Source organism: Anser anser, assembly GCF_964211835.1.
Source record: "Anser anser genome assembly, chromosome: 1".
Taxonomy (NCBI): domain Eukaryota; kingdom Metazoa; phylum Chordata; class Aves; order Anseriformes; family Anatidae; genus Anser; species Anser anser.
Genome location: NC_139720.1, coordinates 192,883,231 through 192,897,328, shown reverse-complemented (window position 1 = coordinate 192,897,328; position 14,098 = coordinate 192,883,231). Strand labels below are relative to the sequence as shown.

Below are 14,098 nucleotides of genomic sequence, written 5' to 3'. Positions count from 1 at the left end.
TGGATAAATTCCAAAAAGAGAAACTTGTGTAATATTATTTTCAGATAACAGAAGTATTTTTCCATTAAGATTTTTTTCATTTACTTATTTTCATTGTAAATCAGAAGACACAAGAGGGTATCTAATATGCCACTCATGCAGGTATCTTTAATATGCCTTGGTGCCTGACTATCCATACAGCAAAAATATGGGAAAACTTTTTCCCTGCAGACCAGAAAACCCCTGACGGTTGCTGTCTGCTGGGACCAGGACCTGGAGCCTGTGATCAGACTGAGCTGGACCTGAGTAGATGTTGGGCCTGGTGGAACCTGGTGTGGAAGACACCTCTCATCTCAAAGCTTGGTCTTGAAAGGTGCTGAGTTCAGTGGGAATCGAGCCCTTTAGGAAGACAGTAAGAGGTACTGTCTCTCCTTCAATTATGTTAAATTGCATAGAGTCAGATTTAATCTTCATATTCAATATTCTCTTTCTGAGATTTTCTGAACTAACTGGAATAAACTTTTCTGCTGCAATTGCTTGTGGATCTTTTAGTAATGAGGATACTAACCTGTTGGTTGGTGTTGAAAATATAAACCAGAGGATGAGGCATATGATAGAGCAAAACAGATACTATAGGTAGGTAACAGCTCTTTGCTTTATTTTACAGTATAACAAAATCATTAAATGAAATTAGTAGTGGCAGTTTCAAAGCAGACAGAAGGAGATGGTGTCATTGAGAAAAACAGTTAAAGCTGTGGAACCCCTTGCTGAAAAATATTGTAGTTGTTAAAGGTTTACATGGATTCAAACACAATTGAGCATATACATGGAAGAAAAAGATCTACCAAGAGCCATTAAATAGATAGATATGTTTCCAGCCAAGGAAACTCCAGCTTCAGGTTGCTGAGGTCTAGACAGTTTGAAGTGTTAGTCCATGCTTACCTTGTTCTCATACTTTTCCCTGTAAATCTGTTGCTAGAGACAGGACAATGGGCTAGATTGACCTGTGGTCTGAATCAGTATGTCAGTTCTTAAGTAGTGTAGTTACACATTTGAACTTTGTGTTCCTGCCATTGAGGATGACAAAAAACTTTGCTCTCGTTCAGTTCTGGGCAGTCTTCAGTATCCCAGAGTGGACTGCAGACAACAGGAGAGAAGCAATACGTAAAGAGTGCAGTAGGATGTGCAATGATAGCTATCTTGGTAAATAAAACAATGGAAGCAAATTTTTTATGGCATCTAACTGGGAGAAGAATTATTCTCTTGACTTGAGTTTTAGACCTGCAGGTTCTGAAATAATACATTGCCTATTCTTGTATGTGAAAAGAAAGCCACAGAAAAAACATACCTAGCTGGGTTTGTTCAGATTTGTTGCTCTCTTTGTGAATTAAATTTGTCTGGTGCCTAGCTTGAAAAGTAGCTATCATAGTTAGCTGTTGTATTAACATTTTTAGTTGTTTCAATTACTAATTTTCAATGGTAAACACAGGCAACAGTTTGATTTGTAGCCTTTCCTGAAAAGTGCTTTATTTTGATGCTTTTCCAACAATCCCTTGTATTGGGAATAGTAGACTGCTGTGGCCACATACTAACTTTGTAGCAGACTGTAAAACTGGCAGCTTAAATTTGTGTATAGTAACCTATGGACTCCTGTCAAACTTTAGTGTATCAGTTATATTTTGTGTAACAAAGATTTTCATGCGCATCCCTTTATATAGAAAATAGTTGTATCTGAGGATGCTACCTTTAAGAGGAAAGAATTACAATGCAGGGAGAATACATATATTTTCCTCTGAGCTAACATCTGCTAAATTTATTTTATGGAACACCTCTCATGTGCAACTAAAATTGTTTCTTTCCTTTGACTTGACTATATTTTTGATGTTTGCAACGTACCATTTTTCCTATGTCACTGTTCATTTGGGCCATTATAAAGCATCCTTGGTTATTTTTTAATATTTGAGAGACTCCAAATGATTTTGTGTGTGAGGACAGGGGATTTAATAAATTTTCCTCTTAGAGTAGCAAATTGGTATCTTGGAGCCTGTACACAAAATCATATCTAATATTCATCTAATACTCCTCCTTTAGATGATAACATGGTAGGAAATATGCCTTGTGGGTTGCCCTGTACTAGTTACTTGATAATTTACCAGGGTCTTAGTGGCAGTTCTGGCAACCACAATCCATGCTTTATTTGTAAATTGTTTTTTCTTAATCAGATAAGAAGTTATACAATATATCATAAAATCGTATAATCATATATCAGCTTTGTCTCATGACCTCATAGAGTCATGTCTGAAATCAATGGATCTTTCAGGTTTTTATTCCCTTTGCATCCTGGAAGTTAGTTTTTACGTTTGTGAGACACAGGGAAAGACAATGTTTCCCTAACCCCTTTTGTTAGCTGGAGTTCATGATAAGCCAGTCACAGCCAGCTGACCTTCTATTTACAAATCCAACCTTTTCATTCCTTGACATGAATCCAGAACTCAACAAGAGGGTGCTGGCATTCACATTTCAGGGTCTCAAAATTTAAATGCCGATCCCAGATTTTACTGGTCTAGACCTAGATCTGTTTTGGAGTAGTCTTCAAGATCCTGAAATTTCTGAAAGTCGTGCATCCCATTGCCACTGGGTTGCTGACAGAACAGCCTGAGCAGGTTGGTGGTCCTCACTGCTGGATGAAGCTCTCCATTCCAAGGACTGCTTCAGCCTTTCGTTCTCTGTTGATCACAATCACCTTTGTGATCATCCTGTAACCTTGTAAGTGCTCACTGCAGGGAGCAAGGGCTATTCCCTCATCTGGCAGTTTTCCTTTTGTTCTGTCTTTTCTAATATATTTACATACATCTTTAATTCATGTATTCCCATGATGCAGACTAGCTCACTATTGCAAGCTTTGAATTTCACCTATTTAACTTGTGGGTTTTCTTGCAATGCTAATGAATTAGTTTCTGTCATCCTTTTAGCATATGCACTTTATTTTAAAGCTTGAAGTAATTTTATTGTAGTTTTTGCCATTTATGATGGTAGTTTTGCTGTTATCCTGTTGTATCCCTACCCTACATGTTCATCTGCATATACTGCGTTAGAGCTACATTCTTTGCTCTTCTTGTAGCTTGTTCTAAATAAAAAATATTATCATAATTTCCTATATTTGCCACCATAGGCAATTCCACATAATGTTTTTTTGTGGGCTTAGAGAGAGTAGGAACTGCTGTTTCAGCATGTCACAGCACATAAACTACTCTTCAGTGGGTATTTCGTCACAGGCTTTTACCCTGTGGAATACAGAAAGTAATCCAAGAGTGTTTATGCCTCTGTGTAGCCAAAAGCATCCTTTGCATGCCCCACAGCGTAGCTGCTGTGGTATCGCTTAGCCAGTCGAGGGTTGGGTATGCTCCTGTGCAGAGGCTCCTGAAGAAGGAAGAACTCTCAAGCAGTTTCTTAAACTATCTACAGACTCATTTTGTTTCCTGTCAGGCCAGCATAACAAATACCACATCACTTCAAAGAAGGCTCCTTACCTAGGTTTCATTTCTAACATGGGAAATTGGACAAGCCAGGCTAAGGAACAAAATGCCTGTGCCCAACCTCAGTTCACGCAGCAGCAACCACCACCTACACTTAACATGGGAAAAACAGCTTTTCTACCCCAATCCCACTGTACCCACACAATGTATGTACAGCTTCTCCCTCTCCTTCTGGGAGTTAAACTTACTGGTGAGAACCAAGTCCAGCTCATTACAAAATGGGGTCTGTTGGTCTACCAGGTCCCATTATACGGCTAAGGGCCGGCCTTGCTCCATGCATTTGTACTTTCTTACTATACATTACGCTCAGCAGAATCTTGTGGTAAAAGCAAATGAATCACAATAGCATGGGCCACGTACAAATAAAGGGAACTCGAGAGGAAAATTGTCTTCTGACTTGTTTTCGGCATGGTATCTGAGTTCCTGCCTTTGGTATGGGAATATGTGATACAGTGGTGTTGGGAAATAAACAGATCTAGCTGGAAATAACAGATCTGCTTCTTTGGTCTCACAGCACAGCAACACTTGAATAAACATGAAATGTCCCTGGGAAGAGCCCTCCAGAAGCTACTGCCAAGTGACAGACGGATGAGTTGAAAGGTTGCAACAAGGGAGAAGAACAGAAGGGCATGTTCATTAATGCAAAATACAAGGAGAGAGCAGGGAGAGCCAGTCCTTGAGGAGGCAGAAGCAAGACTTGACACTTTCTTAGCAACTGAGTGCTACCACCAGGAAAAATGGCAGTACAATAGTAAGATATGTTTTTCTTTTCCCTCCTTCCTTCCTTCCTTCCTTCCTTCCTTCCTTCCTTCCTTCCTTCCTTCCTTCCTTCCTTCCTTCCTTCCTTCCTTCCTTCCTTCCTTCCTTCCTTCCTTCCTTCCTCTAAGTTTGTTTGTTTATTTATTTATTTTGTTTCCCTAGTTAGAGAAATATTCCAGAGGCCTGGCAGAGGAGGTAGCAGTCAGGACTCGGGCAGGTGTCTGTGTGCCCATATGATGCTTTCACTGTGTGTTGTACTGAGAGGAGGGGAATTTAAAAGCCTACCTACATTACCCCATCTTTTCTGCATGGCTTGTGCTTGCTGTAGGGATGAGAAAGAAATCACCTTATTCAGGTGTGTGACTGGAACTTATGCAGCATTAGGTCGTCTTTTTTTTTTTTTAATGGCAATTTTTGCTATTTCACATCATTATTTAGTAACGTAAGTTAGTAAAGTAATTTTAAGTTATAGCCCCACACTAGAAAGAAAGAGGAGAGAGGGTATGCAAAGTAACTGAAAAGAAGTTATACTAATTTCAGAGGGAGCTAGGGTGAGGCCAGATCCTTTGTTGCAGGTAGTGTTCCTGGATGGCAGTCAGTGGGAAATCAGCCTTGTAGATTTTATCTAAGATGGCAATATAACAAGTAATTGAAAGAGATTCAGAGGGAAGAGCTTTTGAAGGAGAAAGATGCTTCTTTTCATTTCCATAACTAATTTTGTATGCTGCTAACTAGATTAACTTGTTAGCTATCATATTCTATGAGAACCATGTTGAAGCTCTTTGTTTTGAAAAGCAAGATGCCTTTGTGCTGCAGGTTCAAGACTTGCACAGCAGTTATATGCTCAGATAGGTAAAGGTTACTTTAATTCTCTCTGAGTATTAGGGATCTTGGACTGCTCTAGGTCATGGAAAACCCATTATTTTAAATGTAAGAAAACCTAGATGGCTTGGCTTTGTCAGCCCGATCAGCATGATCTCTGAAACCACTTGTTCTCTTTCTAAGGTAGGTACTACGCATATCTTCCTTCAACAAGTGCCTCCAGGCTCTAGCCCTATCCTCCGATCTGCTTCTTCTGAGATCTTCTGAAGGAGCCATCAGGAGGCAACCATGTTATTGCTTCCCATGGGGGCTGCTTGGGGGGGATCTTCCACCACTTGATGCTTTGGAGCCCTTTTCAAATTCCAAATCTTTTCTGTGTCTTGAACAGGCCAAAGAGGGTACTAAGACCTCATCAAAAAATATCAGTAACGTTCCCTGTTGCATCTTATAGCATATACCCACTCTGTCTGCAGTGTGCAAGATAAGATAAACCAGCACGGGACCTTGATGGACTAGAGTTGACTTTAGCCCTGTTCAGTGAATCTACAGCAGATTATAAAAATCTGTGAATTTGTGATAAAGCTATGACTTTTTGCTTCTGGAGGTTAAACATTTGATGTCTCTGAAGTTACTGAATGACTTATGTATACAGATTTCTGACATATGCTTGTCCTTATCCTTTTTCTTCCCAAATATAAATCTACTCTCTTTATGTATATACACGTGTATATCACTGGAACCTGCAAGGTGATTCTTATCATTGAGGTTTGTGTCTGTGGTTGAACTGGAGGACAAGGAAGGAAATTTTGCTCAACTAGAAAAAGGTGAAGGAGGAACTCCAGTTTTTCAATATTTCTTGTCAGAATCCAGAAAGTTTCCTTTAACTCAAAAGGTGTCCATGATTTCACAGTAGTTTTCTTCTGCATTACCGATGGTCATTTTCTAAAACAAAACATTTAATGAATGAAGTGGTTCATTGGCAGAGAAGATGGATGTGGTCTGCAAGCACTGAAGAATCTCGATGAACATCAGCTGATTTTACTGACTTTGGGGGGCTTGTTTTGGAATAGCTTGTCTCTGGAATATAGATTTGCCTGTACACCATGATGCTATTTAACATTAGAAAGGTTTCATGGCTACAAAACACATACAGAACAGAAAACTCAATGTAAGATGTTCCGAAAGTCCTGCACAACTGAAATGCAAGTAGAAGGGTGGGTTCTGAAGCAAGTATTGTTGGTAACATGAAAACATGGTGTGTTGCAATAGCAAGAACAGGTGCTTCCAAATAAATTTCATCGTAAATCAAAAAATATTTTTTTTTATGATGCAAATAGCTGTTAGATATCAGACAACATTAATATAGTGCCAGACACATGGCCTTAAAAGTAAAATACAGCTACATGCTATCAAGAATTAGACCTAGTTCCCTGTGCAAATGGATCAAATCCCAGAACATCAGCATGGAGCTGGAGAACAACACTGAGTTGAGAAAGAATGCCAGAGGACTGGTATGAAATCCTGCAAACTTCCAGGTCTCTGCTTCTGAAGAGAAGATGAAAAATTGCTCACCAAGCAAAGATAGTGGTTATGTTAAAAAAATTAGCAGCAGTTTGATATCTTGGAATAATGGAGCTTATGTAGAGCTAGAAGGTATTATATTATTCTAGCCAACTGGGACACTCTACTTAGATATTGAATACTTAAAATAAACCCTTCAGGGGTTAAAAGATCACTAAGAAAATTTACCTTTTGAGATAAGTAATACATGACCTAGAAAACTTGAAGATGTTCAAAAATTATGAGAACATTTCAGCTTTATGTTCCCTAAAATGTTGATTTAAAGCTCTTTTGAATTTTAAATTCTGATATCTTAGTGAAGATTTAAATTTATATGTCTAGAATTAGGTACTTAAATGTTTAATTAAGAAGTAACTAGCTCCTTCTAGCTTTTGGAATCATCCTCTGTACCAGACTCGCTTTATGCTATTTTCCATCTAGACATAGGTAAAAGGGCTTGGATTTCCTGGCCCAGCAGCCAATGAGCATAATAAGCTAAAGCCAGACAAACACAAAATTCTTTACATGCCCAATTATAGAGCAGCTATATCTATAGGTGCTATAAAGTCTATCTCATGTGCCAGAACTTTTGCTATGAAATGTTTCCACAGAAACATCAGAAATTTTATCACTTTCAAGGATGACTGGGAACTAAGGGGCCTCAGCCCTTCTCAAAACCTGGTCCTCTGGGTGAGGCAAATTCTTTGTGGTTGAAGTAAACTTCTTCAATTGTAGTCAAAATGGTCTGTCCTTTCTCACTCTGAGACCAAAATATCAAATACTTGCCTAATCCTTCTGCATCGACACTTTAGATACTTGAGCATATTGCATCAAAAGCTCAAATTATAAAATGACCTGACTCCATGCCTGGATTCCCCTGGGAAGGGGTGTGCTGGCAGGGTGCTGGTTCAGCACTGTCATCTGTAGAAGTATTCTTGCACTCATCCTACTCTATAACTATGGAGACACAAGTGGATGAGTCTTCTGGCTGATACGGCCTTGTCCAGACGACAGATTGAAGATTTATGCCCATTGAACAGAAGTTTATATTAAAACAAATGTTCTCAGTATTTTAATTGGATATTTTGTAAAGACAGCAGGAAAACAAATTTTAGTTCATTTCACACATTCATTCAGAAGATGGGTTGATAACAAAAGAATATCATGAGGGGAAGGGAGTGGCCTGGCAGAGAAACCACCTCTGCAATGCTTGTATCAAAATTTTGGCATGATGTCCGAACAGAAGTCTCTTTCTCTGAAAGACATCGTATACTGCCTAGCACTGGGTTCTTTTATGTTGGGCAAAATCCATGTAAAACGGAAAGGCCAGATTTCATCTGAAAACACTTCCCTTGCAAACTATCCCAGCTTAAGCAAATAGTCTTGCTCGTGTCTGATCTGAAGCCTGCAGAAGTAAGCGACGGACTTTCAGTCCCTTGCAGAGAACTTGTCTGTGTCCCAGCTCTGTGCTGGAAGGGCTCAGCTGGGAGCCCATGCCTGTGGGTGCCTGTGCAGGTGTGCACCTGCTGTGGCAGGGCTGGTCCCTCCATAGAGGAGGAATCCACTTACCTGTGTTTACTGTCTTGTCGTGGGACAAGCTTTAACATGTCTCCAACGCTAACTGGCTTTTCATGGCCAGAGTTCAAACATACAAAATGAAGCACGCTCCATGTGTTCAAACTCTTTCTACTCTTTAATCAACATCTTTCTACTGCTCCCGTCTTATTTTACTCTTTTTAATTTAGCATGTAAAACAATGACATCCTTTTCCTCTCTCTAGTGTATAGAGATATGTTTCCATTAATTACATTCCCCTCCCCCTATCTAAAGGAAGATCCTATGTGATTTTTTTCATTGACAGTAGCCTTCCTTTAGCTTGGGAATGGAATTTCAGCTGCAACCATACATGTGTCAGGGATACTGTCACACAGGTTTTGCATTTGAAAATAGGCAAAACTACTGAGAAGTTTACTTTTCACTGGAAAAGTGTTGGATTACTCCTAATATTAGGGTTCTGTTCTTGTTTATGGTTTGATGACTTTGCTGGTATAAAGGGGGTTCAGAAGAAATGGAAATTACACTCTTAAGTAGGGTTGCCAATTCTCATGACATTATTACGAGTCTCACAACACTTTGCTTGAAGTGTTGACTCCTCAGGGCAGGTGCTTGGGTGAAAGTCTCAGCTTTCTTTCTTTTTTCTTTCATTTCTTTCCTTTTTTCTTCTTTATTTACTTTTTTTCCCCCTTTCTTTTCCCCATTTTTTCCCAACTTTTTCTTATTTTGTTTTCAAAGGTATATTTCTAGCTCCTAAATTTATAAAGAAAATCTTCAAAACTAAAGCTAAATCATCCAATAAGATCAAGAGACAAACAGAAATGTGTAAGAAAAATAATAAAAATCAGTAAGATTTTTGAACTGAGCTTATGAACAAAGCCTATTTCCAGATGAGGACTAAGAACTGACCCTACCAAGAGATAGGACAGTCTACTAATCTTCTGACAAAGAGTTGTTGTGAGTTTATTGACCGTTATTTGCACACGTGCCTATTTAATCTCCTTCATCTCAGTCCTTAGCTGAGTTCTCAGGATCATGACCCTGGCCAGATCTTTGGGTTGATACTGTAATAAAAATTATGTGTGGAGCTTGGTAACACCACCTATAATTAAGGTTGCCTAACCCTCTGTATTTTAAGATCCTGTTTTTGGTTGCATATAATTTGCCAGATTAACTATTTAGGCTGAAATTACTCAGGTGCTTGCCTGGGATGGAGTCTTTCTCTGAGTATAGTTTCATCCAAAATGTTCAGCTGTATATCAGAACAGGTCTAAGGGAAAGAGCTCATGTAAAAACAGTTTGCATGAAAACGGTTGAACTGGTTTTGCTGACAATTTTTTGTATGTTCCTGCTTTGCACCAGAGACCAGGACTTTGTCAGGAAACATGCACTGCTGCCAGGGGTGTGTCTTATGCTATCCCTGAGAAAATTTGTTCAAATTTGGCTTGGTTTGGAGCCCCTGCAAATCACAAGGTCACAGATGTTTGTCTAACCTTCATTTAAAAACCTCTGCTGCTATTCTGCAGCCTCTTAAAGTAGCCTGTCCTAGTACTTAACTCTCGTTAGAGTGAGAGAGACTTTCCTAATATCTAACTAAATCTTCCTTGCAGTAAAGTAAGCTAAATTTTTCTTGTACTATAGAGAGTGGACATAAAGAAAAACTGATCACTGTCCTCTTCAGAATAACCTTTTATGTATTGGAAGACTGTTATCATGTCCCTGCTCAGTCTTCTCTTTTCTAGACTAAACAAACCCCATTCCTTCAACCTTTCCTCATAGCTCCAGTTTTCTAAACCTCTTATCATTCTCATTACTCCCCCTCTGGATGCTTTCCAGTATATCTACATTTTTTTTTTTTTAGTGTGCAGTGCCCCAAGCTGGACACAATACCAGTAAAGCAGAATATTTACCTCTTGTGTTTCCTGTTCCTTCCTTCCAGTATGACACAGAATTAAATTAACATTTTTTTTTTTTAATTTTGTATCAGCATTACATAATAAATGCACATTCAGTTTGCCCTGCACTGTAACCTTCCTCCTGGTGCTGTTGCCTGCCCATTTGCTCCTAGTTTTACTAGCATTTTGCTTCTCCTTGCTAACCACAGCACATTGCATTCGTCTTTACTGAATTTCATTTAGTTAATTTTAGACAATGCCTCCAATTTATCAAGGTCATTTTGAATTCTTATTCTAACCTCTTAAAAGCTTTCAGCTCCCTCCAACTTGACATCATCTGCAAATTCTACACATTTTCTCTTTTTTCCATTATCCAAATCATTAACAAAAATATCAGATAGACTAAACAATAGAGAACCTGGTAGGACCACACTTGAAATGCCTTCCCAGCATAATATCAAGTAGCAAAACTACTTTTACACACCCTTGATGGGTGTGTAACCTCACTTATTTACATGCTTCTGTTTTCAGTAGCAACAAGAATATCAAAAACAAAGAACAGGATCCTGGCCCAGGAATCCATCTGTCTGCTGCTGCCATGAGCTTTGTTATTGTGAAATGAAGCTTCCCCAGGGAAAGAAGGGACATGCTATGGTGGTGGTATGGCAGACCTAGCAGTCTGTCCTGGCAGGCAAACATGCAACCTGCCACATTAGAAAACTGCTTCTTGAACCTGCTGATGTTAGCTCAACATCAGTAGGCAAAGGAGTGATGGAGCTGTAGTCTCAGACTGGTGAGGATCCCAAATGTTTAAGAATGTGAAGGATTACATAGATGGTCAGCATGTTTTACACCAAAAACAAACAAACAACCACCAACCAGCCAACCAACCAACAACAACCAAAAAACCCCCATGGAAAACAAAACAGAACAAAACAAACAAACAAAAGAAAAAGTTAAGCTTGCAGAGTCAAACATTCAAAACTCATGAAATGCAGAAATTAAGACTGTTAAGTTAGAGCTTCAATTTGTCCCCTTTCTGGGGTACGCTTTATGAAAGTCTGCAATAGCTTGATTTTCCAGTAGTACTCTGACTCCAGGTAGATGGTTACAAAGAGCAAGTACATAGGCAATATTACTGCTTGTCTTCATAATTCAGATATTTCAACAAGTCATATTTACCAAAAAGTTGATGCTTGCGTAACATAGACTAGTATTGGATTACACTTAAATGTATAAAATTAGCTTTCTTTTAACATTTTTTTTTAACGATTAAATAATGACAATACTGACCAAAGCTGAGATGATGACAGAAAGAACGAAGACTGGCAAATGACATTCAAAGACTACACAGGATATGCATATCTTTACTTAGAGATTAAGATGTTTCTACTGGAAGAGGTTGGATGAACTTACATATGATATTGGGGAAGGAGAAAATGTTTATAACGAATTATGGTGATTGAAGACAGTGACAGAGGAATCACCATCCTTAGCTAATGGAGGATATCTTTTACAAGCATCAGCAGTCAGGCCAGCCAGACAACGCACTTGCATTTTTACACAACTGTCCCAGCTCCTGGAAGACAAAAAGCAACATGCAGCTACTGTGCACCAGATGAACTTGCCTTATAGGAAAACATGTAATAAAAGGATTTTTCATATTTTTCAGGAGGTGGCCTTTATCACTTTCAAACATCCCCTTTTCTAGTAGCCTATTTTTTTTTTTTCTGTATAAATAATTCTGGAAGATTTATGATGGTCAAGAAATAAACAATGTACTGCAGGAGATGGTTATTTATTACTGAGTCTACTGATCCTTCTGAGATGTGAGCTTCCTTGGATCAAGCAAAACACAAAGAACATTGAATTGCTGCTTCTCTGGCTTTAGAGATTTTCTACCAGTATTCATGATATAAATGATAGAAACTTACTCATGAATCAGTATCACTGGATACCCCTTTACTAGGTACGTGGACTTAGCATTATACTAAACCTGATGTCCACTTAGTAACAGTGTAATCCACCCTACGCGAAGCTATGGACATTGGCATAATACCATGAATTACAGAAGCTTTGAAACAGATCCAAAGCTTAAACAAACTTCTGCAGTTAAGCAGGCTTTGGAATTATAACCTTTTACACTGCTTTTATGTTGTTAACTTCAGTGATAATTTTAACGGTAGTGTTAACAAAGGAGATATTATACAAAAGTCCTGATCCCTTCAAATTCGTAGTAGATGTAGTCTAATTCATCGAAAGCAAGATCTAATTCTGACTAAATCTTAGGTACCCACTGAACTAATCATCCTGAAGTTTACTGCCTGAGATCCCTCATGGGTCAATGGAAAGAGTCTGAAAGCTTGCAAAATTTCCAAGCAGAGACAGAAACATTCACCCTCTGGAAGTATTCACAAACACCTACTTTTCTCCACTGACTATATCGGAAATTTGGCACTTTCTTTCAAGGGACAGGTTACTTATACATCTAGACTTCAGGTACAGGTTAGGTGGTGACGTGCAGATGGAGCATATATTTGGTTTCTGCTTTGCAGACAAGGGAAAGGCACTATGTGCTCTAACATATGCAGCGCACTGAAGAAAGTCTAAGGGCAGTGGGCCTTAATCTCATTTCAGCCAGGTGTTAGCCTGGGGTAACTCACTAATGACAGTGGAGCCTTGCCAACTTAGCACCTGTGCAGTGAGATCAAAACCAAGTCCGTTAATGATGCATTTAGAGCTGGCTAGAGAACAGCAGTTCCACTTCATGATAACTTTGAAGGTTTCAGAATTGATTTTTATTCTATATTGGAATGAAAACAAAACCTTCTGAGCATTTTCTTAGAGTAGTTGAAAGGGAAAATATAGTTTTGGATCAAAAAGATCAAATTTCTGTTTGCTCTCTCTCCTTTTCCCTCCAATCTTAGAAACCTTCCCCCAGAAGTCAACATGGTCACTTTTCCAAGAAGACTGTCAGCCTCAACAGAGCAGCTTGGTTTGGCAAGAAACTTTAGCAAAAGGACTTTCTAGCCAGAGCCATGGGTCCATTGCATACAAGGATCTCACAAGCAGAGAGCAGGAAATAGACAAGATAAAAAAGTTAACAAAACAAATGCTTCACTTTAATCAAATCCTTTCTTGAGGCTTGAGAAAGTTTCTGTAACTGTGTGCATTTTTTTTTTAATTTCCAATTTCCACTTCCATTTGCTTGTACACTCATGACTTGCAGCTGAGTCTACAAGACATAGTGCCAAAACACCATGGGAAAGACTATACCTTCTATTTTTCTGACCATACAGTGATATCCCAAGGAAGAAACAAGTTGGTTCTCATGAAAATTTCTAGCTGAGGCCAGGCTAGGTCACACGCTGGTTTGCCCTGTTGCCAGCACAAGCTGAAGAGGACAAAGAGTAAAATTTTCTGCAGGGCAAAGAGAAATTCAGGGCTAATTCTTGGATTTTATGAATGGCCATAAGGGTAACTGGTCACCTTTGCTTTTGGGTATGGCTTACATTGGCTGTTGATCTACTTTCAGACAAGGTAGTGACATGGTAGTGACCATGGTCGGGCCATGGATAGTGACTGCTGGTTACTGAATATTGACAAACCATTTTTTTTTTTTAACCTTTTTTTCAGAACAAGAGGTCTGAAAATTGTACTGGCTCTGAAAGCATTAATTCGAGCCTGTTAAATTGCTACTCTGTCCCTTTGATCTCAGAAGTATTTTCCAAAAATGCATGTGTCACCTAATGTGTTACTTTATTTAGAAGCAAACAAATATTTTCTGGAGGTTGCTGAATGTCAGTTATATAAACTGCAGTATTTACCCCTGCTTGACTCTGGCTACAACAGACAGAAAATAAAGTTCTTATATCCACATTAACAAATGCTACCGTTGCCCATTAAATACTGTCAAATTTTGTTATCATTCTTCCTCTTATCCCTCCTCCCCTATTTTTTCTACTTAAATAGATTGGACATTCAGAGCATTTC

The 14,098-nt window shown here is 38.8% G+C and overlaps 1 long non-coding RNA gene across 2 annotated transcripts in view; it reads left to right on the top strand.

Annotated features, from left to right (window-relative positions):
* Positions 1 to 14,098, top strand: part of LOC310883893 — a 133,988-nt gene that overhangs the window by 65,128 nt on the left and 54,762 nt on the right. The window contains exons 4-5 of one of the 2 annotated variants that reach the window (XR_014573916.1): positions 211 to 398; positions 4,030 to 4,266. This is a non-coding gene — a long non-coding RNA (uncharacterized lncRNA). Of the gene's footprint in view, positions 1 to 210; positions 399 to 4,029; positions 8,553 to 14,098 lie in introns of those variants that run through there. The other variant, XR_014573917.1, reaches the window with a different exon arrangement.